Below are 25,069 nucleotides of genomic sequence, written 5' to 3'. Positions count from 1 at the left end.
TTGAGAAAACCTTATCTGATGTATCCTCGGAGAACTGACAGTCTCCCGGGGGAGATCCCTGTAGATGTGTAAAGATGTGTTAAAGAGAAGATTGGTGACATCACGTGAAGTAAAGATGACGCACTCAGAAGAGTGACAAAAGGAAAGGATGAATAGACTGTATAGAATCTGATGATGAAGTGAATAATCGAGTAACCTTTTATGTACAGTATGAAGATTGCATGTGTGAACAGCACTGCAGAAAATGCAAACCGTTTTATAGCTGTACAGATCCTATAACGCAAGTAGACTAAATAATCGTAAAGGCTGGCTATACAAAGTGAATAGACTGCACGCGGTGCCTCCATTATATGTAATCTGGATATTCGATGTTGCACTTTAGTAAGCCAGGACCCATGAAGAGCAGGGCTGGAAGTGTGTCGCAGCAAAGAAAAACATCTGAAGATCGAGAAAGGACCGATAAGGCTGCCTGGCCCAGTTTCAAGAGATGGGCAAGTTAAGAACTGGTTATTTATCTTTGAAGGTACAGAGAAGGTGAGAAACAAGACAAAATCCTGTTAAGGTGCAAAGAAAAGACACCATGAGTGCCAAATTATATTAATTTAATATTATTCAATACGAAAAAGGCGCTAAAACACGGTCTCCTGCACACGGAGTAGATGGAGATTGAAATCGGGCAAGCAGCACCAAGGCTTGAAGATAAGAACGTGCTCCCACTCCCTTCTATTCTCAGGAGCAGCAATACTTTGCAAGGCCGAGTTGAAAGACAATTCACATGGCAGAAGGCATGAGTGATGATGGATGATGGGCTAATTGGGTGGGAAGGAATGGTCATGTCCGCTCACTGACACCTGGGATACCAGCTTGTGTGCTGCACGCGAGTTGAATATTCCAGAAGGGTGCAAGTGTGCCAACCAATTGTAGAGGGCCATGTATTGAAGACCCCTATAGTTTGTGAACCAATGATGTACCGTGTATATGACAAATGTTGAAGATGACTTGCACTAGTGGTGGCCATACGTTGTCCACCTGACTATAGAGATCCAATCACAATCCAATCCCCTACAGAAAGTATACCTAGATGTTCCCCTTAAGCCAACCACAATCCCAAGTAGGTTTTCTTAGTTTGTCACGTAATACAACATCACAAATGTTGAATTTCTGGTATATAAGGATGTTTTTATGTGATGTTTTGAGATTATGCTGTGCGACGTCCATTGATGTCCTTTGTACTCCCTGTTTTAGACAATTGAGAATAAAACAGAATACTTTGCCAACTTCCTGAGTCAGTTTTATTATTTGGTGTAAGAGTTATTCTGTATTCCCATCCATCTAACGCTGTGCTACCTCATTTAAAACTACTGTAACAGTTCATCTGCACTTGTAATGTTCAGATCTCCAGCTAAAATGATTCCCATTATTGAGTTATCATCCCAGCAATCCTCAATAATAGTCAGCAACGCATCCATAAAATGTAAGGAAGAAATTGCAGTAGGATTCCAATACAAGCATTGGAATTTGTTCTTATCCAAGCGTAGTTTAACTGCTTCTATGAAAGTGTTGGGTGATTACCATTCCTGCACTTGTTTTCCAATAATTTTGCAGACCATAAGCAATAGCCCAGTTGAGTGGCGCCCTTTAGTTAATTTTAAAGCAGGATTTAACAAAGTGGAGAATCTGTCAAGAATCGTAGGGACCAAAAACCAGGTCTCATATAAGAGTAGAATATCATGTACATAAACAAAATACTGCATCTAGAGACTAGATGTACACAGCCTCTCGTGCTCCATGAACCCACAAAAATCTCTTGATGCTCCATGCTTTGAGGCATCTAATAGCTATGAGAAGTCCCGACAGGGCTCTTGCTACACATGACCAACTATCATCACCTTTTAAATTTCAGTTGGTTACTTCTCTAGATGTATTTTCCTAGTATTTGAGTTATCATGTGAACAGGTTATATCACCAACGGAATTGAAGCCACATTCAACCCACTCTCTTGTATCAATGCCAACAAATCCTTCTCTCCCACTTCTGCGACATCAAAACCCGTTGGTCGCAGTTAAGAGGCTGCTTCTAAAACCATGTTTCTAATCAGCTTAGAATGGATATGAAGGAGAACTATGTTTAGATGTTGATCATCAAAGAATTCAACCTGCCCAATATCTTGTGAAGACATCGTTCTGAAGTGTGGCAGTGTGTCAAATAGGTCTAGCACCTTCCCTCTATTAAGAATTAGTAAATCGTAAGAAACCAGCAGTTGCTCTAACAAAATAAACATTTGTTTATCTCCCATGGCCTCTTTTGCTCTTGTATCTTGTTTAGAGACTAAGGGCCTGATTCATCGAATGTGGCACAGAAATGGTGCAACGTCCGCGTGCCAAGACGGACCCTGCCCGAGAACAAATATTGAGCGCCACGTCTATTCATGGATTTATAGACGAATTACTAGCCATCGCGCAAGTAAAAACAAGCTGCGAGAGGAATGCCCACAACATGCCCCCAAGCACGCCAAAAAGCAAGCAAAAGAACAAAAATGTGCAAGCCGCTGTGGCCACCCCAGGCCCACCATCCAATACTCCTGTGAGAAGGCGCATCTCACCTCACAAGCTCAAGCTGCACCCCAGCGAAACCACGTGCCTCACCTCGCAAGCCCAGGCCACACCCCAGTGAAAAAACACGTGCCCTCCCTTACAAGGCCACGCTGCAGCCCAGCGAAATCGCATGCCTAACCTCGCAAGCCCAGGCCGCACCCCAGCAAAAACGCGTGTTCTCTCTCGCAAGGCCAGTCTGCACCCCAGCAAATCCAAGTGCCTCACCTCGCAAGCGCAGGCTGCACCCCAGCAAAAACGCGTGCCCTCCTTCGCAAGGACAGGCTGCACCCCAATGAAATTGTGCGCCTCAACTCGCAAGCCCAGGCCACACCCCAGCCAAAACGTGTTTCCTCCCTCGCAATGCCCGGCCGCACCCCAGCGTTAAGACGGACCCCAGACTGGACAACACCCACCAGCCCCCCTCCCGACTGTGTAAAGAAATAGGAAGGGAGTTGGGTCTTGGTTGTCAGCGATCTACCCTATTAATTAACTCAACTCAGATGTTGGATATAAATTATATATTGATTATTAGAAAAGAATATAGCTGTCATCAATGTTATGATATAACAATTGTTTTTTAATTTAATTAGAAAAGTTGGTCAGCCGACCCATGTTCCAACCCCATCTGGGTCGTCCTCAAGGCATGATATTCAATTTTCAAATCCCTATTCTTGCTCCACAAGAAAAAACACAGTGTAAAGTATAGATTTGACCATTCGCTGGCTGATTGCCTGCAAATATTACTCGAGAAGCATCCAGATCAAAATCCCATAGCGTGATTCTTTTAACTTCAACACATGTTGTGAAGAAAATAATGCAGTACCAAAGATTAGGGCAAAATCCCTGAAATCAGTATGTCATAAACAATTCAAACCAGCGTGGAATACTTTTCACTGTGACAACACCCACCAGCCCCACTCCAGACTGGACACCACCCCCCGCAACGCCCCTCACCTGTGGCAACCCCCAAGCAGCGCCCTCCAGAGTGGACACCACTCACCAGCCCCCCTCACCTGTGACACCCCCCCAGGCAGCCCCTTCCAGACTGTAGAACAACCACCAGCCCCCCTCCAGAATGGACACCACCCCCCGGTCCCCCTCCCCTGTCACCCCACCAGGGAGGCCCCCTTCAGAGTGTATACCACCCACCAGCCCCCCTCACCTGTGACACCCCCAGGCATCCCCCTAAAGACTGGACACCACCCACCCAACCCCCTCACCTGTGAAACCCCCCAAGCAGCCCCCTCCAGAGTGGACACCACCCACAAGCCCCCCTCCAAACTCAACAACACCCCTCACCTCTGACACCCCCCCAGGCATCCCCCTTCGGAGTGGGCACCACCCACCAGCCTCCCTCACCTGTGACACCTCCCCAGTATCCTCCTCCAGACTGGACACCACCCACTTGCCCCACTCACCTGTGACCCCCCAAGCAACCCCCTCCAGAGTGGACACAACCCACCAGTCCCCCTCACTTGTGACACCCCCGTCATCTCCTCCATATTGGACAACCCCCCCACACACCTGTGACACCCCCCCACATACCCATCCAGACTGGACACCACCCACCATCCCCCTCACCTGGGACACCCCCACAGGCAGCCCCCTCCAGACTGGACACCACCCAAAAGACCCCCTCACCTGTGACACCCCCCTAGGCAGCCCCCTGATAGTCTCCCACAATAGCAGTGCAATGGATATCTGCCGCTCACCTGAACCTCTGTGTTTTGACAGCACCATGAAGTGCAACACCAATATATACAAGTGGCACATCTTCTCACACACCCTTGCAGGCCTTAATCAGACCCCCCATACACATGTGGCAAGTGAATGCAAATCCATATTCTGTCCATTCTGTCCATGGCATATTGCCAAGGCATCAAAGCAAAGTAACTGAATGTGTGCCCACGACAGAAGCAAACCTACAAAAACATATTGCAAGATCCACAAACAATGGCCAGGTGTGTCACAGCCTGAGCATCAGTGACCTAGGTGGAATTGGTGGCAAAATACCTGTCAGGGAACAATCACATGACAGGGCCATGCATGGGTGATGGTAGGGCAAACAGAGAGAGCATGAGTCACAGAGACTGGAGAATTCTGCGGCAACTCTGGAAGAGCAAACATGGCCCACTACTGCATTGCAGTAGTGGAGGTTGCCTGGAGGGCTTGCAGATTCTCCAGCCTTTGTGTCTCTATTACTCAGGCAACCCTGCAAGTGGCCTCCAGGATGACAGCCCGCCTCCTTGCCCGATGCAGCACAATCTCAGCCCTGACCATCACTACCCTTGCTTCCCAAGCCCACTGCCTCTCCGCCCTGATCTGCCCTTTATATCCTCGTAACATGGAAGACATTCTGTGCCTCAGGTCCATGTGTGCCTCCTGCCTCACACTTCGCACATGCCTCCTTACAGTGGTCTTCCGTGCAAAAAATAGCTTCCTCCTCATTGCCATGTGCTGCCACAGTGCCTAGTGCCTGCTATATGGGTATGCCCTCTAAGCTTATGACGATACCTGGGGGCGTACTGCTCCTGCACTGCTTATGGGTGCCTGCTGTCCCTCCATTGCCAGTGGCCCTGTCAGCATCTGGGTAGGCACATTGACCACCTAAGCTGATGTGCCTTGGACTCCCAACTTGGTCAGGGAGTTTTGTCTCCACCAGATGGGGCATTGTGTGTTGGACTGGTCCACAGGGGAACCTGCTGGTATCTGGTCTGGAAGGCACCCTGGAGGACGACTGGTGCACAGAGTAGGAAGACGATGAGGGGGTCGCAGAAGTGAACATCCCATGGAGTACAACACAGAACAGGTATGCTGCAAGGCAGCTGACAAGGCCATAGAGCTCACTGTGATGAGGGGCACGCAGACTACTAGTAGCCTGCACATCATCACAAATGACACCTGCCCACCTCATCAACCCAGCCAGCAGTGATAGCACATAATCCTAGATGTACACATCACATGGTAAGGGGGTGTTGGCCTGGGTGGAAACATCAGCCGACACCGGATGGTGGGTCTGGGTGGAGGCACCCTGGCAGGCGCACACTGCTGCAGTCAATGGCCCAGGGACAGGATTTTGCACAGGCACCTCCATGGTAGTCTGCACAACCTCATGTCCCTGGGACAAGACTGCAGTAGGCATGCCCACCGCAACACCCTCACCTGACCCCATGGGCTGGACTGCAACAGCCACCTCCTCCAACCCCCCCTCCGTCAACCTGGATGACTCTGGGTTGTCTTCCGCCATGGATGGCCCCTGTGTGGCATCACCTGGCCTCACCACTGCTGAGGATTCCGCTCCCACCTTCACGTTCTTGGACCTACCCCCAGCAGCCATGCCCGATGTCACTGCTGCTTCCCCAGTCACATAGCTCCCCGAAGTTCAGCTGTCACGGGAGCATTGCTGTGGCCTGCACCTCTGCCTGGTGAAGGCATCCCTGCATCCATGCTCCAGAAGACTGCTTCCACTCTCTTCATCAGATGCAACTGTGGAAAAGGAGACACAAAACAGCAACATCAGTGTACTGCACCAAAGCCAACGTGGCATCACCAACATTCACAGGAACATGACTTGTCAAGGGAACAACCATATACCTCCACACCCACACACATGGACATGAAATACACATCCATGCAGACACCGACCTGGCCATCACTCCACACAATCACATAAAAGTACATCCCACTGTCACAACCAATCTATTGCGTACACCAGACACACATGCATCATTTGCACATGCACATGTGAACATGCCATAGCAACAAGCACATACATATGTCATGCACACACATCAGCTCATGATGTGCCATGAGCAATCACATCAGAGTCCCGTGAAATGCAATGCCTCAACGTGACTAAGCCAAACATCCAAATGCACGTGTGGCATCCAGGCGTGAGTGATGCACAGTCACACATTTCCATTTTGTGCACATACATGTGGGCATCATGTATGCACATGCCGTGGGCCACACAACCTCAAATGGCACACTTGGCATCCTGGAACATTGCAGATACAAGTAACATTGCATGTGTACGGTCTGCAAGACAGTTTACAACCCACAATGCAAGTAAGAGCACATTTAAATTCCAAAGATGACTCAAGGCAACATAGGTAGCAATGTCTGCAGCATGCATGCAGATATCCTTCTCAGAAGCATACTTGCTGCAAGCCTAAGGCGGTCACTTGCAACATGCTGGCACATGTACCGTACAGCAGTGCACCACATGGCTACTCACCACTCGACTCCAGACGTTGCTGTAATTAGCTGACCTGGCTGTGCAGCGCCGAGTAAAACCTCTCCAGAACCTGCATGTTATTCCCCGGCATCCGGCACCTGGGCGCTCAGTGCCCCTCCACAGTAGCAATGGCAAGGATGAAGCACATCACCTTGCCGCAGGCCCTGGATTTAAGATCCTCCCAATGCTTGTGCGCGGTCTTGAAGGAGCGGACTGCCACCCCCTCCACGTTGATGGCATCCGTGATCCCGTACCAGATCTGCTGATGTCCTTCCTTGCTGTGTTGGATCACAGTGTTGAAGAGGGCATCATAATGCTCTAGGACCTTCGCCACCAGGATGTCAACTTCCCTGGGGCTGAAGTTGACAGCCCTCTGCTTCACTGCCGTGGGTTTGCCGCTCTGGTCTGATGATGATGGTGCAGACATGGCAACTCCCGAGGCAGGTGTGGGCGGGCAAGGTGGTCCTGGAGGTGGGCTGTGGAGAGTTGGTGGTGGAATGGCACGGTGGGAGTCCAATGAAGCAGCTGCGGTGGTCACAGGGCCCAAGACTCAGGAAGCAAGAGTAGTGATGGCCAGGGCTGAGATTGTCCTGCGTCGGGCAAGGAGGTGGGCTGTCATCCTGGAGGCCACTTGCAGGGTCACCTGAGTGATAGAGACACAAAGGCTGGAAAATATGCAAGCCCTCCAGGCAACAATGGAGGCCTGCAGAAGCATAGGCAATGGCTGGACAGCAGGCACTCGAAACGCAGTGCAGGTGGTCAGCAGAGACACACACTGTACAGGCAGCAGCAGATGGCAAAGTTGGAGGCAGCACAGGGCAGTAGGAGGCAGGTAAAAAGGCAAAGAGGCAGGAGCATGGGTCTTCCGTGTCTCTTTATGATGAAAGCTGGAAACAGAGTGAAGGGACTTTCTGTGTACAAAATGAGAAAAGTGTGGATACGTGAAATCAGAGGAAAGGCTCTCAGCGCGTAATTTATGTGACACACGCTTCACTCAGGCATTGAGCAGGCCATATTCGGGGATACATAGGTACATGTAGAAGCAACTCCAAATGTGCGTGCGAAGAGGAGAAGATGGACGAGTGGAGTATTGCATATTTTGGGGTGCCATGCAATCCGTTCAGTTCAGGGACTGTACGAACTTCTGATTTTGATGGGATATTTGCCTCCACGCATAAGCGCATCTACTTTTGATTTTTGCGAAGCTAACAGTGAGTCGTGTATGCATTTTGTTCCGACTCTGGGTGCCCCTGTGTATCGCATACCACGATTCTTACCTTTCTGGTAGCTTTCCGGGGTTTGCATAAGCATTTTTTGTGTTGCTGGGTGGCACTGCGTATTGCGTACCAAATTTTTCTTATTTTGGAAGCTATCCTGATAGCGCGTACACATTTACTTTTATTTTGGGGCGCTTGTGCATTACGCATACCATATTTTCACAGGTACATTTGGGCCTTGATGGGCCACAGAATTACGTCTTCCATCTCATAGACTGCCCCCTCACTCAAATTGCCCTAGACAATTGCTTGGTGTGCCTTCTGTTTTTCAATTGCATCTGGAATATAAGTGGAAAGGCCCCAATAGGGAAAGGGGGTAGACATGGCCGAGGTCAGGGACGTGCTGCGGAATCAGCTGTCGCAGAACCCAAGGGTTCCAGGATGTGCTGCAGAAGCAGCTGCCGCAGCCCGTAAGGGTAAGGGACATGCTGCAGAGGCATCTGCCACAGCCCCAGGGGTTAATGCCATGCCTCAGGCCACTTGTGGTCTAGCATTAGGACCCCAGAGTGGACCCAGCCACACAGGGGTGGCAACAAGGCAACCCCTCACAGCAGGAACAGGCTCAACCCAATGACACGGCACAGGACACTGGCACGTTGAGGAAGAAGAACTTTGGTGATAACACACTCAAGATCCTCATGGACCATGTGACCACTCACCACCATGACATGTGCCAGCAACCAGGGAGCACACATACACCTGCTCAGTGTCTGGTGCATTGGCAGCATGTCACAGATGAGATCAATGCCTTAGGGTTTGAGAAGCGCACTGCTGCACAGGTAGTGAAGCACTGGAATGTTCACACTCGTCGCACCAAGTCCAGGCTGGGTGCCAACCTAGCCTCTGCTCTGGAAACAGGAGGGGGGGTCACTAAAGGAGGAGGAGCTGACCGATCATGTAGAGGCTATGAGCCAATTAATTCTACTGGAGCAGGTGCAAGGCGTGGGAGGCCTGGAAAATTATGAGGACACGTCTGGTGAGTGCCCAACATTGTGCATCCTGAGTATGAGAAGTGAAGCATAACCAAGATGTATAATTGTAGTGCACATCTGGCTGCATTTGAATGATTGCCCGGGTGAACTATGTCATATTGTGTACTGACTCTTGTCCATTGTACACAAGAGTAGATACAAAGCATGTATTGTACATCAGTTGAACATGTCCGTGGGACAGTACTCATACCCCACTAGCATAACCCCACAAGATCTGCAACATGATACCACAACGTGCACTCTTGTTAGCTGCATCCTTGATGTCAGTGGCTGTGCTCTGCTAGACATGTTCTTAAATTCGAAATACAAGTTACACTTCAAGCCCTGCCGGGTATAGAATCTCATTTCACACATGTATGTAGGTGCCTCCATGCTACATAAACATCCAAGATGACAACCAACACGCCGTATGGCATGCCCTGAGTGAGTGTGCATATGTCTATACTGTGTACATCCCTGCTGCTCCAATGGCAATCACTCCTGAGGCAAATCGTTGTGAGGCCTGCTCCCTGCTCCCTGTTACCCTCCCACACTCAGCCCACACTCAATTGGTCCAAGCCCCTCTCCCTCTTGTGGGTCACTGTACCTTGTTCCCATCTACAACTCCATTGACTTACTCTCTCCCCTTCACAGACCTTGCCTAGGTGGTACTCTTACAGCCATATATCAACTGGAACTGTTTCCTTTTTCCCAGACTTACGGCATGTTCCCATTGTGTACAGTCCCTATGCAAGGACAAAACTGGTGTGGCATGTGATGATGCAGACTTGGATGTGGATATGTGTGTCTGCCTATTGCCATGCGATGTAATTGCATGTCACAGAGCCACATGTCCATGCCCAATTCACTGATATTAGTCAACAGTTTGCAGTGCCATGGGCCATATTGTGCTTCTTAACGGCCCTGTTGGTTGGCAATTTGTCCACTGGCAGCATGGCCCTGAGCAAGGAATTGTGTTGCCAGTCTGTATATGTCATGCACAGATAGCTTGTTGTCCATAGTGTGTGGATGCTTTATTTCTTATAGTGGCATGCCCTGCATTTTGTTGCATGACAGCAATGTGATGCACATGTTTACTGTAGACACGTTGCACATGACTAAACATGTCTTTGTCTGTTCATGTACAGGTGAGGAGGCACCAGATGCAGAGGAGGAGGAGGAGGAGGAGGAAGAGCTTGTGGTGCTTCAGACTACCAGTGGAGGACGTGGCGTGGCAGGCCGTGAGAACACACTGGTGCCTCAGACCATCTTGAGCTGTGCTGCAGACACTTCTGACTCTTTGGACTCAAGTAGCTCTGATGCTGAAGTGCATGTGCAGTCCTCAATGCTGGCAGATGTGAGTGTACCAATGGGTGGAGCAGTTGGGGGCCATGAGTCTGCAGGGGGTCAGGTTCCTTCGGACAGGCCAGTCAGTGGTGGCACACCCGTATGTGATAGTTAAGGCTGCAAGGCCATGCTCCCAGGTATTAGTTTCTGGTCCTGGGACAGATGTCTAAAGGAGTGTTGCAGTCCTGCAGCGAGGGACAGGGGCATCTCAGCAAGGGCCATGCACCCTTGGATCAGGCAGGCATGGGCCCCGCATACGTGGGGATGTGTGCATACTGGGCAGACAGAGTGGGAGAAGAAGATTTTGCGTTCCGCACACGGACAGGGTGCTCTGCCTATGAGAGTCTGACTGAGGGCATGGATAGGGTGGCCACTTCCATGATCCCCCAGCAACACAGGTGGAGCAACAGCTGCAGGTCATGTGGTCTACATGCTGCACCCACAGGCTGTGCATGGAGGGCAACATCAGGGGCCAACAGGCAGATCTGCAGTGTCTGCAGGCATCCTTGCTTGCAGTGGGTCGGGTACACAGGGAAGCCCTGAGGCTTGGTTTTTGGCCCACAGGGCTGCAATCCAAGAGGAGCATTCAGCCAGCAGAAGACTGTTCTGCCAGGAGATGTTATCATTGAGGCAGACAATCTCAGAGGAACTTTATGCAACCTGTGAGGTTGTGCATTGTGACCTCCAAGCCCTCAGTCTGCTGGTGCATTCATCAGTGTCATGCATGGTGGCTGCCACTGAGGACCAGGCTAGGGCACTGCTTTGTGAGCCTCCAGCACCACTTCCACCTTCCGATTCAACCCAGGATGGTGGTGCCAGCACAGACATGCCTCTTGGTCCACCATAGCTGTGCTGCCCCTGAGCCCAAGGAGGTGTATATTATTATTTTCTTTTTTTTACGTCCACCCATGTGGACGTTGACAAGTACTATGCCCCATCCCCCTCCTGGGTGGGCCTCTCCACCCCTCCCCCGGTCCAGGAAAGACATTTGTGATTTTTTGGGTTATTTTTTTTAAATACTTTGTTGACCCCAGGCCCGGGTGTTGGCATGTTATTTTTAAGTTGCCCGTTCCAGGATTATTTTTTTATTTGTTGTTATTTTTACCTTGAGTTGTGCAGTTGACCTCTCAAGGCCATGACGCTTACAGTGGTGGACATGCAGGCATGCATAGTGATGTCAAATTACATGTTTGCATGGTGGTGTGCAGGATGGCATATGCAGGTACTATGGGTTCAGTGTATTCTCACACATGTGTGCTGTGTGAATGGTACACTATGCCTGCTGTAATGTATTTTCCCATGTTGTTTCAGTAATCTGTGATGTAGAGGTGACTGCTGTCCCACGGGAGACACCCTGCATCATTTGATTTCCATGCTAAACATACCCTCCACCAGGCACTGGCCCTCCTGTCACTAATTTGGAGGCACAGTTCCTGCTGAAGGTGATGTGGGATTCACACCATGCCGGCACTGTCAGCGGGTAAGCATGAGCACTGTCTTGCATGTTGAGCATACATCATTGTTCCACATGTTTGCTGCATGTGTAACTTTACTTATATGTGATTTGCATGCTACCATGCCAGGATGCATTTTTAAGTTGTACTCATGTCACTGTGTTACCTCCCTCGGTGAACCCATCTATGCCTGCACCTACTGTGGTGAAGTGCATGTCATTGGCCATCTCCAATCCAGGCAGGGTACTCCTTGATGTTTGTTTAACTTGGCCTTCCCTCTTGCCGTCACGCTCTCTCCCTCTCTCGGTTGTGCCGCACTGCACTCATGGGCAGAACACAATCTATGTCCTGTCACCCTCTTGAGCCCTGTGGAGCTTCTGCAGTGGGTGCTCTCTGCATATTATTTGGATCCATTCATGTGTTGTCGTGGATATGAATGATCTTTCTGTTCTTGCTATGCATGTCATTGCATTTAGGGGATGCATCTCCTGATGGGTTGCATCTTATGCAAGGCAGGTGGGTACCCTGTGCAGGTAAGTGAAGGGCATTTGCAGACGTTTGTATGGTGTTTGGCTGGGAGTCTTGCACTGTGTGTGATCACTTTGGATTGACTTGTTTTGTGGGGCACCAGTACTACTTCATGGGTGCATGTTTCACAAGGTGTGGTTCTGGTGATAGGTCTGGGCATGGAGTTGTTTCTATGGGTTGGTGGGGCACCTTGTTTCATATTCAAAATTGTGGGAATTCCAACTGTGTGGGACTTTTTTGGGTGGTCGTGAGTCGGTGGAATGGCCGGCTGTTTGTGGCCTGTGACAGGTGTTGATGATTGTTCTGGTGTGCATCTCATTGCACTTTGCCCTTGTGTACTGATTGCCACTTCACATCCCTTGCAATCTTTGTGAGGTAATGGTTTCATGGCACATTTGGCTTCTCTTGCTTAGAGTTCCCCAATTATGGTGTGCAGCCTCAGTTATGAGCCACAACCATGAACCATTGATGCACAATTTTGGGATGCTATGTTGTGTACCAGCCCATTATGTTTTGTGGTGTTGGTGTTTTCGCATGCCTGTCCCGTGCATGCAGCACCATGGTGTTTGCAGCTTCAAGTTGATCGTACCTCGGTGCATGGTATTGCTGCATTCAATTGAATGCACAATTGGACCAATTGTATGCTGTCACAATGAAGTGACATTTACCTTTATTCAAAACAGAGGAGATAAAGGCAAGTCTAGGTTGAAAAATCAAAAGACTCAAAAACACTTAATAGCACAAAACTGCCACTTTAGTGGCTAGGGTATAATCACAAACAGTTCTTGAGAAGATATTTTGTGCCTACGTTTAATCATTTCTTTTTACTAACCATAGGTTCTGTGTACCACTTAGTCCGTGATTGCATCAATTTTGTAACTGTATTTACATTACACAGTGTAACATCTCAACATGTTTCAGTTCGTAATGGTAATCATTCCAGAACAATCACAGGAGTACAACCCTGGTTTTTGTACAAGCATCTGGCACGTGTTAATGTATTGGCGGAGGATATTTCTGTGCAGTGATGTCCACCCCTGCCTAGGATTGTGAGAGTGCAACCTTGTTCAGTGAAACAAAAGGGAGGCGCTCATGGCGTTCTTCCTGGGGCATAGTGCTGCTTGATGGTTAGTAGGGATCATGGTAGGGGCCCTAGCGGTGTTCCCGCAGGTCACAGCTGGTCGGGTTGTTGGGGCATGTTGGGTTAAATGTGGTGCCACGCTTGGTCTTGGAGGGCTCTCGTCTCTCCTGTAATGTCCTGAATGTGGATTTTGGTATAATCGCTTTCTGATTCCCTTTATTGCTACCCTTAGCGTTGTATCTCCTTTCCTCTCCCCACTCGTATAGCGGCCGCAGCACAGTAATGACCGAGCAATCGGTAGTGTGTGTTTACTGCATTGTTAGTAGCTCCCCGGGTAGCTCTCTATCTCACGGTGGTGTGCGGCTGGGTAAGTCATCGGCTTTGTGTCCTTCATTGGTAGCCGTCGTCATAGAAGTAGACATCAGGACAAATAAGAAATTGCATACAAAGGAGTTTTTCGAACTGTAACACCACCCATGTGATCTATTCGATAAGATACCACTGTGGCCTCCCATATGTAGGGAAAACCAATCGAAAAATCAAAACAAGAATAATTGAGCACCGTAGCTGTCTCAAAAACCAAACAGAAAAGGCCCCAATGATTAAACACTTCCAAGAAAAAAATCATGCATTTGATGATTTCACATGGACAGTACTACAAGTGTTCAAAGGAGACAATTCGGACCAAGTCGAAAATGTAATGTTTAAATGGGAGCACGAAATGATTAACATCATACAAAGGGATGTATGAGTACTGAACGAGGCCATTGAATGGCACAAGTTCAGACAATAAAGGAACAACTAAGTGAGCTGGAAACTCTAAATTGGAGATGTGGATCTAAGCACCCAAAGTGTTCATCGTGACCAATGTACCCACTTTCAGTACTTAGGGTCTCTGTATATTATACATGAGAATGAGTAACTAACACTCCCAAAACCACCTTTTGATTGTTACACTGATTGTTACATTGATTGTTACACCACTTTGTATTAACAAGTGTACAATAGAACGTGGTACAAGTGGCGAAAGTGCAGAACCCTTTCGAATGTACTGACAGTGCAAACCCTGTGATGTTTGTACAAGCACTCTAGATATACCTAAGCGGATGTATTGCCCTACTATACCCATGTAGGGTGACTTTCTGTCTACCCTAATGTAGGTTGTCCCAAGTAAACAGATGACACTTATTCCGCAAATTTGCTGTACCGAGAGGGGATTTGCGAACCACTTCAAAATGGCACGCTGCAAGCCAGAGAGCGGCAAAATAGAAAAAGTACAACTTTGCTGTTGATATCTATGTTGCTATGACGACGGCTAACAACGAAGGACACGAAGCTGACGGCTAACCCAGCCGCGCACCTCCGTGAGATAGAGAGCTACCCTTTCACAGGTATGTCAGTTAGTCATTTGGGATGTTTTTGGTGCCAAAGGGGTGATTTCATTAAGTGGTTGGCATGGTGGTAGTGGTGTCCTCCCTCGTCAATGTGTTTCTTTGGGAAACACAAAATGAAATGTATTTTTAGTTCTTAGGGGTGCACACACATTTACACTTCCAGGTGGACTTTTTCAGGGTGTTTTGGTGGGCACAGTGGATTGGCCCATTGTCATCATTGAATGGCGGCTGGTATTTGGCGGGATCATGTGCACTCCACAGGGGAAGGATTTTTGGTGAAAAAAGATTGCGCAACCTGGGTACATGCAGCCTCTCCACATGACCTTTACCCAGCCATACGCAAGCGGTGTGCCTGTGGATGTAGATGGTGTGCCACCACCATGTCCACTGGGACACCATGCCGTGTTGCAACTTTGTGCAGAACTCAAGCTGCCACAATGATCCTGCAGACTACTGTTGGTGCATATAATTCAAAGGAGCGGGCGGTGGTTAGGCTCAATGGGGCAGTGCTGACACAACTACAGCCATGCAGTGATGGCCCAGAAGATAGCCGAAGATGGGGGATACAAGGAAAGGTACCAAATATTACATATGCTTCCTGCTCCCTGCTGAACGTGTGCTGCCCGTGCGCACATTTCTTCTATTCAGCGGTTTGTTCTCTGCTTCCTGCCTCGTGCCGGACACGGGCATTTTGGAAATCTTTGATCAGCTGTTTTTCCCAACATCCTCCCGCTCACCACTGCTGACTGCATGCTGCAGGCATGCACATTTGCATTAGTTTCACCTGTTTGCTGTGATTCTACTGCCTTGCGATCGCTGCAGACACTTGTATCCGATCAGCTGTTTCTGCCGGCGTCTCCCAGTCCTCGTGCTCGCAGCGCATGTTCATTGTGGACGTGTATGAAGATCCTTCCAGGTCTGTGCAGTGAACCAGGCATTCCTAGGTAAGCCCTGTGGCAATCACTCCTACCACAGGGCCTGTGTGTGTGTCAACGTGTACAATTGTTATCTTGGCAGAATGAAGAAATATGTAAAATATGAATTTTGCCCAATCAATCTCTGCAGGTGCCTTTGATTTACTGGTTTTCTGAATCTTTTGGCCATCACTACAGCAACCATCAACCAACTCTTAGATGGCTGCTGGCTTTTTTCAGGCTGTGTCAGTAGCCTTGCCTAGCCACCTGACCATTGGCTAATCTTCCCTTTATCTCCCAATTGGTCAAACCGGGAGGCAGAGCTGGCCCTTTGTTCAAAGGCCCATTTCTAAGGCCCCTGTCAGCTTCCCTGTCCGCTTACCGAGACACTGCATGACGCTACTACAACAGCCTGACCGTCCCTGGGTCTGCCAGCTCCCTCGGCTATGAAAATGGACTTCCAAGACTCTCTTGCTACCCTCGCTATTGGTTAGTTTCCCTCCTTCTGCCTACCCTTTCAATTTCACTTCATTGACATTCACTCTACCTTCTTTTTGTTTACAACTGGTCTTCCCTTCATGCTCTTGTCTAAGCACTCACCTATAATCCTACCTCATTTCTTTTACCTATTGGTGCCTTAGCAATTGCCTTGAAAGTCAAATTTGGGTCTGTTTGGGAAAGTCCGATATGGGTTTGTTTCTGTAAATCAAAATTGGCAGTTTTTTTCTCACCTTACTACAGCCCGCAATTGTAACCTGCTAGCCCAGTGACTGCTCCATACCTCTGATCTTGTATATTTATCCTACTGCCTCTTCTCTCTGCCTGGCATTCTCTGTTTCTCCTATCTATTCCAACTGTTTCTCTATCAACTTTCCTTTCCCTTCTCACTAAGTCTGGTAAGAAGAAATTCAAAAAGGATATCTTGGCTTCCAACCCAGGTCTCCCCATCGCTGATAACTATTCTAGTGCCTCTGCCCGACAAACCCACACTGACATCCTCTATTACTATCCCTCACCAGATCTCTGGACCCCTCATATAATCTCTATGCTCTGTCCTGTTTCCTACTCTCCCATTAATGGTGGCACCCTTTGGGAAGTCCGTATGGATCTCTTTGACTCCTCCAGAGTCTTCATTAACGTCTAACTAAATGGCACTGTCTTGGTGCAAAGCCCTCAGGCTAATCTCCTCCTCTTTGATAGGTGGTTCCCTCACCTCATCAACTTCCTCTTATCTCCAGCTGTCCCCTACTCTCTTCCCCTGGCTACCTTGCCCTTCTCCACTTCCTCCTCTGCCCCATCTCAAGCTCCTTGTTACGCTTGGTCTCTGCGGGGGGCATTGGGGCACGGTTGGAGTCCTCCCTGGACCTGGCTCCCGTGGATCAGCTCTCTCCCCAGCCACTGTGTTATTGAGGACCCAGGTTACTGCTTCTGCTCCTGAGAGAAGATGAGAGACGGTGAAAATGGTGATGTCGGGATTCCCTTCAACCCTTTCGTGCCTTTTGTGAGCAAGAGTTTGCCCATGCAGGCTCACCTGTTTTGATTGAAAGATGAGCTCTCTGTCCTGCTCTCTTCCAGCAGGGGCACTATAGAAGGACCAAGTTGCGTCACTGGTCCTTGGGGTGAAGGTCCAGACTGGCTGCGACCATTCCGTCTTGAAGGTAAGTTTTGCAACTATGATTATTGTTCGTATCGATTGTGTTAATCTTCCTCCATGATTATTGTCAATAACCCTATATTGTCCTTTCTCTCTCCCTTAGGTATGAAGATGACCCAGGAACGTGTGATGAAAAAGTCAACTCCGGAGGAGCTGCCAGAGGTAATTGGCCTCTACCTGAAGTGCGCTGCTTAGAGTATGAAAGTCTATGCAAGTGCTAACATTGTGTTTCCTTTTCCTTTGCAGGTGTAGCTGATTTGTGCTTGATGGGCGGTTTCCGAACTCCTACAGGTGGCCGGAGATGAAGATCGTCGAGGACGGTGCGTTGGAAGAAGATCCTGTGTTGGTGGAAGTTCAGGACAGGTAAAGACGCCGGGCGGCACCCGCGATGGGCTGCAGATCCAAGTAAGATATGCACGTGGCTGCAGAAGGGGAAGCGATGGCAGTGCTTCCAGCGAAGGTGGAGCTGGCTCAGGTAAGATGCGCGTGTAGCTACAGAAGCGAAGCAGTGGTGTGGCTGACCTCAAGGTAAGATGCTGGAGTAGCTGCAGAAGTGAAGCGATGGTGTGGCTGACCTCAAGGTAAGATGCTTCAGTAGCTGCAGAGGCGAAGCGATGGTGTGGCTGACCTCAAGGTAAAGTGCTGGAGTAGCTGCAGAAGTGAAGCGATGATGTGGCTGACCTCAAGGTAAGGTGCTGGAGGGTTCTGGAGACTGAGGATACACATGCTGAAACTGGTAAGGTCTTCTGAACGGCGGTAAGTATTACGCTGCTCTAGCAGACTAACGCGAAGCGCTAGCATGCGGATGGGGACGGCACCAGCCACTCCCCTTAGGGCCCACCTTGCCACTCCTCCTGCCTTCTGCATGTGCCTTCCATGCATTGCTAGGGCCCCGCCCTGCCCAGATGCACGTGCCTTCAACAGTCTGTGTGCAAAGCACACTTTATAATGAGCTTGGTGCAAAAGGTGCCAAGACTGGGTCCATTGGGACCCTGCAGGATGTGAATTGACCATGACACTCCTTCCACAACTCCGCAGGGTGTACCTTTGATCTGTACCGCTCCCCGGAAGGTCTTTTAGGCTGGCAACCTTCTCAATCTCACCACTCTCAATTCTCTCTCGGCGGTTAAACACTCCTCTGACATCTGTCACCTCCTAGAAGAACCAAACTTTGATATCCTCGTTCTCACCAAGATGTGGCCTACAAGATCCTCTCAGCCCCCAGATCCAACTGGCCTGGAGGGGGTATAGCCCTGATCTTCCCTGAGTGGATTCCTGCCTCTCCCATTCCCACCCAAGCTTACTCCTCTTTTTAATGCCTAGTCTGCAGGCTCTCCCGCTCTCCTAGCCACTCTCTTACTGTTGCTACTCTATACCGGCCCCCTGGTCAAATCACCTATTTTCTCTCTGAGTGGGCTGACCTCTCCTCCTCCCTCTTGGCCTCAACCACTCAACTTCTCCTCCTTGGTGACTTCAACATCCATCTTGATTCTACCTGTCCCTCATCTGCACTTTTTGCAACCACTGCGATTCACTCTCCCTATCTATCCCTCCCTCCGGCCTGACACACTCAGCTCAGCACACACTTGATGTCTTAATCTCATCCGGCCTCCCACTCTCTACCCCCCTTACCACTCCTATCTCCAGGAGGGATAACTGCCTTCTCTCCTCTCATCTCTCCATCTCCTCCCCCCAAGCCAAGTCCACTCCTACATTGCCTCCCACCTTCTCGGATGTCCGGTCCATGCAGTCTGTGTCAGTCGAGGCCAATGCTGCAACCTTCTCCCCCACTTCTCCACCCCAGGCTGACTCACAACCTGACACAGTCCTCTCTCTTCTCTACTACTCTATTTCTGCTAATCTTGATACTCTTGCCCCCATCATGAGGATCCGTTTGAAGTCCAAATCCAAGTGCAATTCTTGGTATGACTCTGGCCTAGCTACACTTAAACTTAAGTGTAAAGATCAGAGCTGCCAGAAGCAAGGAAACTGCTCCCCTGAACATCTGTGAAGACCAGCTCTCCAACCTCGATTCTAACATTCCCTCTGTCCTCATCCTACTTGATCTCTCCTCTGCATTCGACCCGGTTAGCCATACCACCCTGCTCAATCGTCTCTGTGACAACCTGGCTATCACTGATCAGGCTCTGGCCTGGCTGACCTCTTTTCTCTCTGGTCGACCCTCCCAGGTACAACTTGGTCCTTTCTATCTTCTATCTCCCTCTGCCAATGTGCCCCCAGGGAGGGGTCTAACCTTTCGCCCTGGCTTTTCAACCAATACCTGTTACGCTCACCTGGTATCCACGGGGACGCCACTCAGCCCTGGTTGATTGCCGGAACCGTCTCCCGATTTCCGGATGGTGTCTTCGGAGGAGGTCTAGCCTGAAAACACAGGAGGGCTGGGTTCAAGACTGGCCGACTCAGGTAAGTATCCTCCCACCACACCCCTTTGCTTTAGCCCCTTAGGCTCTCTCCTCACCTTGTTGCTGTATTAGGTGTGTTCTCTGTCCTGCCTTCTTAGCAGGGGTGCGTAGTCTTCAGTGGGTGCGGGCGACCGAGTTACTTCACTGGCACGTGCCCATTCTAGGGTCTTTAAGGTAGGTCTTATTGCAGCAGTTTGTGTATAGCGCTGATTGTTCTTGCCTGTCTTTCCTTGGTGATTATTAATGTCCTTTCTTTCTCCCTAGGCGTGCGGAAGATTCGGCGTGGCGCACTAATTGGTTGAGCACCGTCGGTAAATGATGGCTTGAGATGTGCGCTGTAATGCAGTAAGTAATGCGCTATGCGCTGCGCTGCTTTGTCTTGCCTTTGCTAACCTGTTTTTCCTCTCTTCCTTACAGGTCGCGGCCCTTCTCCAGCGGGTGTGGAACTCCGGAGTGATGCCAGCCGTGGGGTGAAAAGCCAGGTAAGCTTCCGTTAATGTTCATGGTTTAAGCACTGCCGGAGGATGTCTTTTCTAATGTTGTCTTTCTCCTTTTCCTTTTTAGGTCGCTTTGTTCCCGTAGGTGTGCGGAGCCCAGAAGAAGCTGTTCACTGGAGAGCGGTTAACAGGATGGAGATTGCAGGTAAAATGCTATTAAAGATGTTCCTCTTGTCTTCGTTGCAATGAAGCTCGCGGGTATCACAGGACACAGTGAGCGTCATGCTGCAGTCTGCAAAGTAACACGAAGCATGCTCTGTTGCCTGGGTGTGGTTTAAATAGCCTCCCAACAAAGTAGTCCAGGTAAAGTAGTCCCAGGCCACCACAAACAAAACACTATACCCGAACCAGCTATGCGAATGCCTCCATGTTGACTGCAGGCTTAGTGAAAAAGTAGTCCCCCTTCAAACATGTTCTTCATAATGAATATGAGGCTGGCGCCAGAGGCGCCAGGACTGACTCCAAGGGAGTCTTGGGAGAGGATGCAAGGCCTCCAAGGCCTTAATGGAGCTCCGAACCCTGGCCTTACCTGGCAAATGGGCTTGCCAGTGGGGGTTTGGGGTAAGGGTCGTGACATACCTGGCAACTCTCGCCTACTGCAACTCCATTTTCTGCTCACCTTTCCAGTGCTATGCTGATGACACCCAACTCATTTTCAGGCTTCCTTCAGCCTCCTCCTCTCCTTGCCTCATCTCTGATTGTCTAATCGCCATTCAGCAATGGTGTGCCACCAACGATCTATGTCTAAATGCCAACAAGACCGTGAATCTCCTTATTGGTACACCATCTCCATCCTTTCCTGGCCCTCCTCCTACCCCCACCTGCACAGCTAAGAACCTCAGGGTTATCTTTGACTCTACACTTTCCTTCTCCTTACAAATCTCTGACGTCTCCAAAAAGTCAAACATCTTATTGCACTTCCTTAGAGGTACTCTGCCTTTACTCTCCTTCCCTCAAAAGCTCACTATCTCCCAAGCTCTGGTTCTCTCCAGACCAGATCCAGAACAGGACTGCAAGACTTGTCCTTGGCCTCAAGCCCTGGGATCATATCTCTCCAGCCCTGAAATCCCTTCATTGGTTCCCAGTGGATGCAACTTTTTTTTGTTCAGCGGAGCGTGGGAGAGCGGTCGCCGGTAGCCCTGAGGGAACGGCAGGGCAAGGAAGCCCTGCCTGGCCCTTGCGGGCCTCCGTGAGTGGATTTGTGTTTTAAATTGAATATTTGCTTCGCGCTCTGAGCGCGTTGTTGTGTCTGCTCCCCCCTCCCATTTCCTGGCCCTCCTCTCCCTTCCCGCCTCCCTGCTTGCCAACACCCACCTCTGATTGGCTGTCCGGCTGGTTCCCTTCTGGCCTACTCGACGGCCGTTCCCCCTGCTCGCTTCTTTGTTCAGCGGAGCATGGGAGAGCGGTCGCCGTTAGCCCTGAGGGAACTGCAGGCCAAGGAAGCCCTGCCTGGCCCTTGCGGGTCTCCGTGAGTGGATTTGTGTTTTAAATTGAATATTTGCTTCGCGCTCTGAGCGCGTTGTTATGCCTTCTCCCCCTCCCATTTCCTGGTGCTCCTCTGCCTTCCCGCCCCCCTGCCTGCTCACACCCCCCTCCCCTTCCTCTCCTCCCTCTGCCTATAACCACCCCCTCCTGGGCAGCCCTCTGCCCGGCAGCCCCCTGCGGCTAAGGGCCCCAAGGCCAAGGGCGACTCCTACAGTTGCGGCTCCCTGTGTGTCTGCAGGTGTCCGCAGGGGACGCTTGGCGACGGTCCACCTTGGTTAGCTCCACCTGCTCCCTCTGCCCACCACATTTAGACCTGTCACCTCCTTCGCATTGTGCCCTGTCTTCACTATGCCTTGCAAAATGTGGTAAACTAGGGGTTTTCTCCCCTCGCAGGATTTTCAAACTTAGGTGGCCTCTCCACTGGGTACCTGATATGCATTACTGCGTTCACTGTGTTCTGAATTTTTGGTAAACTAGGGCTTGCTGCTCTCTTCCTTCCTGCTCGTGCTTGTCCTACCCCCCTCCCTCCTATCCCATGGTGCTCTCTATCTCACCTATCTTTTCTAACTGCTTCTCCATTGACTATCCTGCTCTCCTCACTAAATCTGGTAGGAAAAAGTTTAAAAAAGACATCCTGGTCTCCAACCCAGGCCTCCCTATCGCTGACACCTACACCAGTGCCTCCTCTAAGGAAACTCTCACTGACATCCTCTTTTCCGTGCCTTCACCTGACCTATGGACCCTTCATATGGTCTCTGTGCTCTCTCCTTTCTCCTCTTCTCCCATTAATGGTGGCACCCGCTGGGAAGTCCTCTTGGCCCCCTTCCACTCCTCTAATGCCATCATTATTGTCTATGCTAATGGGACCGTCTTGGTCCAAGGCCCTCAGGCCAACCTTCACATCTTTGATAGACGCTTCCGGCGCCCTATCAACTTCCTTTTCTCTCCTGCTGTCCCCCCTCCTCTGTCCTCGGCTACCTTGCCTCTACCCTCCCTCCCTACCCCCTCTCGCACTCCCTCTTCACCTCCTTCTTCTACACCTCCGCAGGGCGTACCTCTGATCTGTACCCCTCCCCGGAAGTCCTTCAAAGATGGCAACCTTCTCCACATTGCCACTCTTAACTCTCGCTCTGCTGTCAAACATTCCTCTGATATCTGTCGCCTTCTTGAGGAACTGGACTTTGACATCCTCGGTCTCGCTGAGACATGGTTCACAGCCAGCTCTGTCACCAGCTTTGACACACTCTTACCTGACGGCTGCAAGATCCTCTCCGTGCCCAGGCCCAACCGTGCTGGGGGGGTGTGGCCCTTATCTTCCCTAGCCATTCCCTTACCATGGCTACTATCTATCGGCCACCTGGTCAAATTTCCTCCTTCCTCTCTGAGTGGGCGGACCTCTCCTCCTCACTCCTGTCCTCAACCACTCAACTCCTCTTTCTTGGAGACTTCAACATCCACCTGAATGCCTCCTGTCCCCCCTCTGGACTCTTTCGCGACCTCTGCGACTCTCTCTCACTCTCTATTCTCCCGTCTGGGCCAACCCATTCTGCTGGGCACACTGATGCCCTGATCTCTTCTGACCTTCCCCTCTCTGTCCCTCTCTCCACTCCTCTCTCCTGAGTGATCGCTTTCTCCTCTCCTCCCACCTCACCCTCCCTACCCCACAGGCAAAGCCACCCTCATCACTGCCATCTTCCTTCTCGGTCATCTGACCCATGAAGCGTGTGTCAGTTGAGGCTTTCGCTGCCACCTTCTCGCCCCCTCTTCCCCCCTCGGCTGACTCCCACCCTGACACAGCCCTCTCCACTCTCTACTCAGCTATATCTGATACTCTTGATATCCTTGCCCCTGTTATGAGAATCCACCTGAAGCCCAAAGCCAAATGTAACTCCTGGTATGACTCGGATCTCGTCACCCTTAAACGCTTGTGCATGGTGGCAGATAGGAAATGGCGTGCTTCATGTTCATCCTCTGACAAACTGGCCGTCGCCTGCTCCAAAGGCAATACCGGCTCTCCATTCTCACCAAGAAGAGAGCCCTTATCCAAGCCCGCATCACTGCGGCATCTAACAATTTGGCTGAACTCTTTAAAATCTGCAAGGAGCTGGCCAACCCTGCTGCAGTCTCTACCTCTCCTGTCCCCTCCCAGGCCCTCTGTACGGCACTGGCCTCTCACTTCATTTCAAAAACTCAGGACATCCTGTCCTCACTCTCCTGCCATCACCTCCTCCCCTCTATTCCCTGCCCATCCTCTGGCCCTTCTGCAGCCACCCCTCCTCTCTCCTTCTCTGCCTTTCCCCTTTTTTCTGCTGATGAGGTTTCGAGACAAGTCCGATCTATGAAAGTTTCGTCAACACAGGTCCACCCCTGCTCCTCCAAAACAATTAAGGACCACATTGACTCCTTGGCTCCTGCCCTTGCTGACTTCTGCAATCACTCCTTCCCCTCTGGAGTCTTCCCATCCTCTCTCAAGCACTCCCTTGTGCACCCCCTTCTTAAGAAACCCTCTTCTGACCTGTCCTGCCCAGCTAACTATCGCCCTATCTCTATCACTCCTTTCCTGGGAAAGCTCCTGGAGAAACTTGCCATCTCCCAGCTTAATCTCCATGCTGAATCTGTTGGTAGCCTTCATGACCATCAGTCTGGCTTCAGAGCTGCCAGAAGCACAGAAACTGCTCTCCTGAACATCCGTGAGGACCTGCTCTCGAACCTTGACTCTAACATTCCATGTGTTCTCATTTTGCTTGATCTCTCTTCTGCCTTTGATACTGTCAACCATACCATCCTGCTCAACCGTCTCTGTGATAACCTGGGTATCACTGGTCAGGCTCTGGCTTGGCTGACCTCTTTCCTCTCAAATCGACCCTCCCAGGTCCAACTGGGGTCTTTCCTCTCTGACATCTTTTTCTCTACCTGTGGTGTCCCCCAGGGTTCTAACCTCTCTCCCTGGCTGTTCAACCAGTATCTGGCACTTCTCGCCCACCACATCGCTGCTCTCTACCCCAACTTTCAGTTCTATGCGGATGATACCCAGCTCATTTTCAGGCTACCCTCGGCCTCCTCTTCTCGGTCCCTCATCTCTGACTGTCTTTCTGCTATCCAGGAATGGTGTGCCGCCAACGACCTCTGCCTTAATGCCAGTAAGACCGAGATTCTACTCATCGGCACACCCACTCTCTCCTTCCCTGCAGCTCTCTGGCCGGCCTCTCTTGG

The sequence above is a fragment of the Ambystoma mexicanum genome, chromosome 4q (assembly GCF_040938575.1).
Source record: "Ambystoma mexicanum isolate Mex_15411 chromosome 4q, UKY_AmexF1_1, whole genome shotgun sequence".
Taxonomy (NCBI): Eukaryota; Metazoa; Chordata; class Amphibia; order Caudata; family Ambystomatidae; genus Ambystoma; species Ambystoma mexicanum.
Note: the sequence above shows the minus strand (reverse complement) of the source record.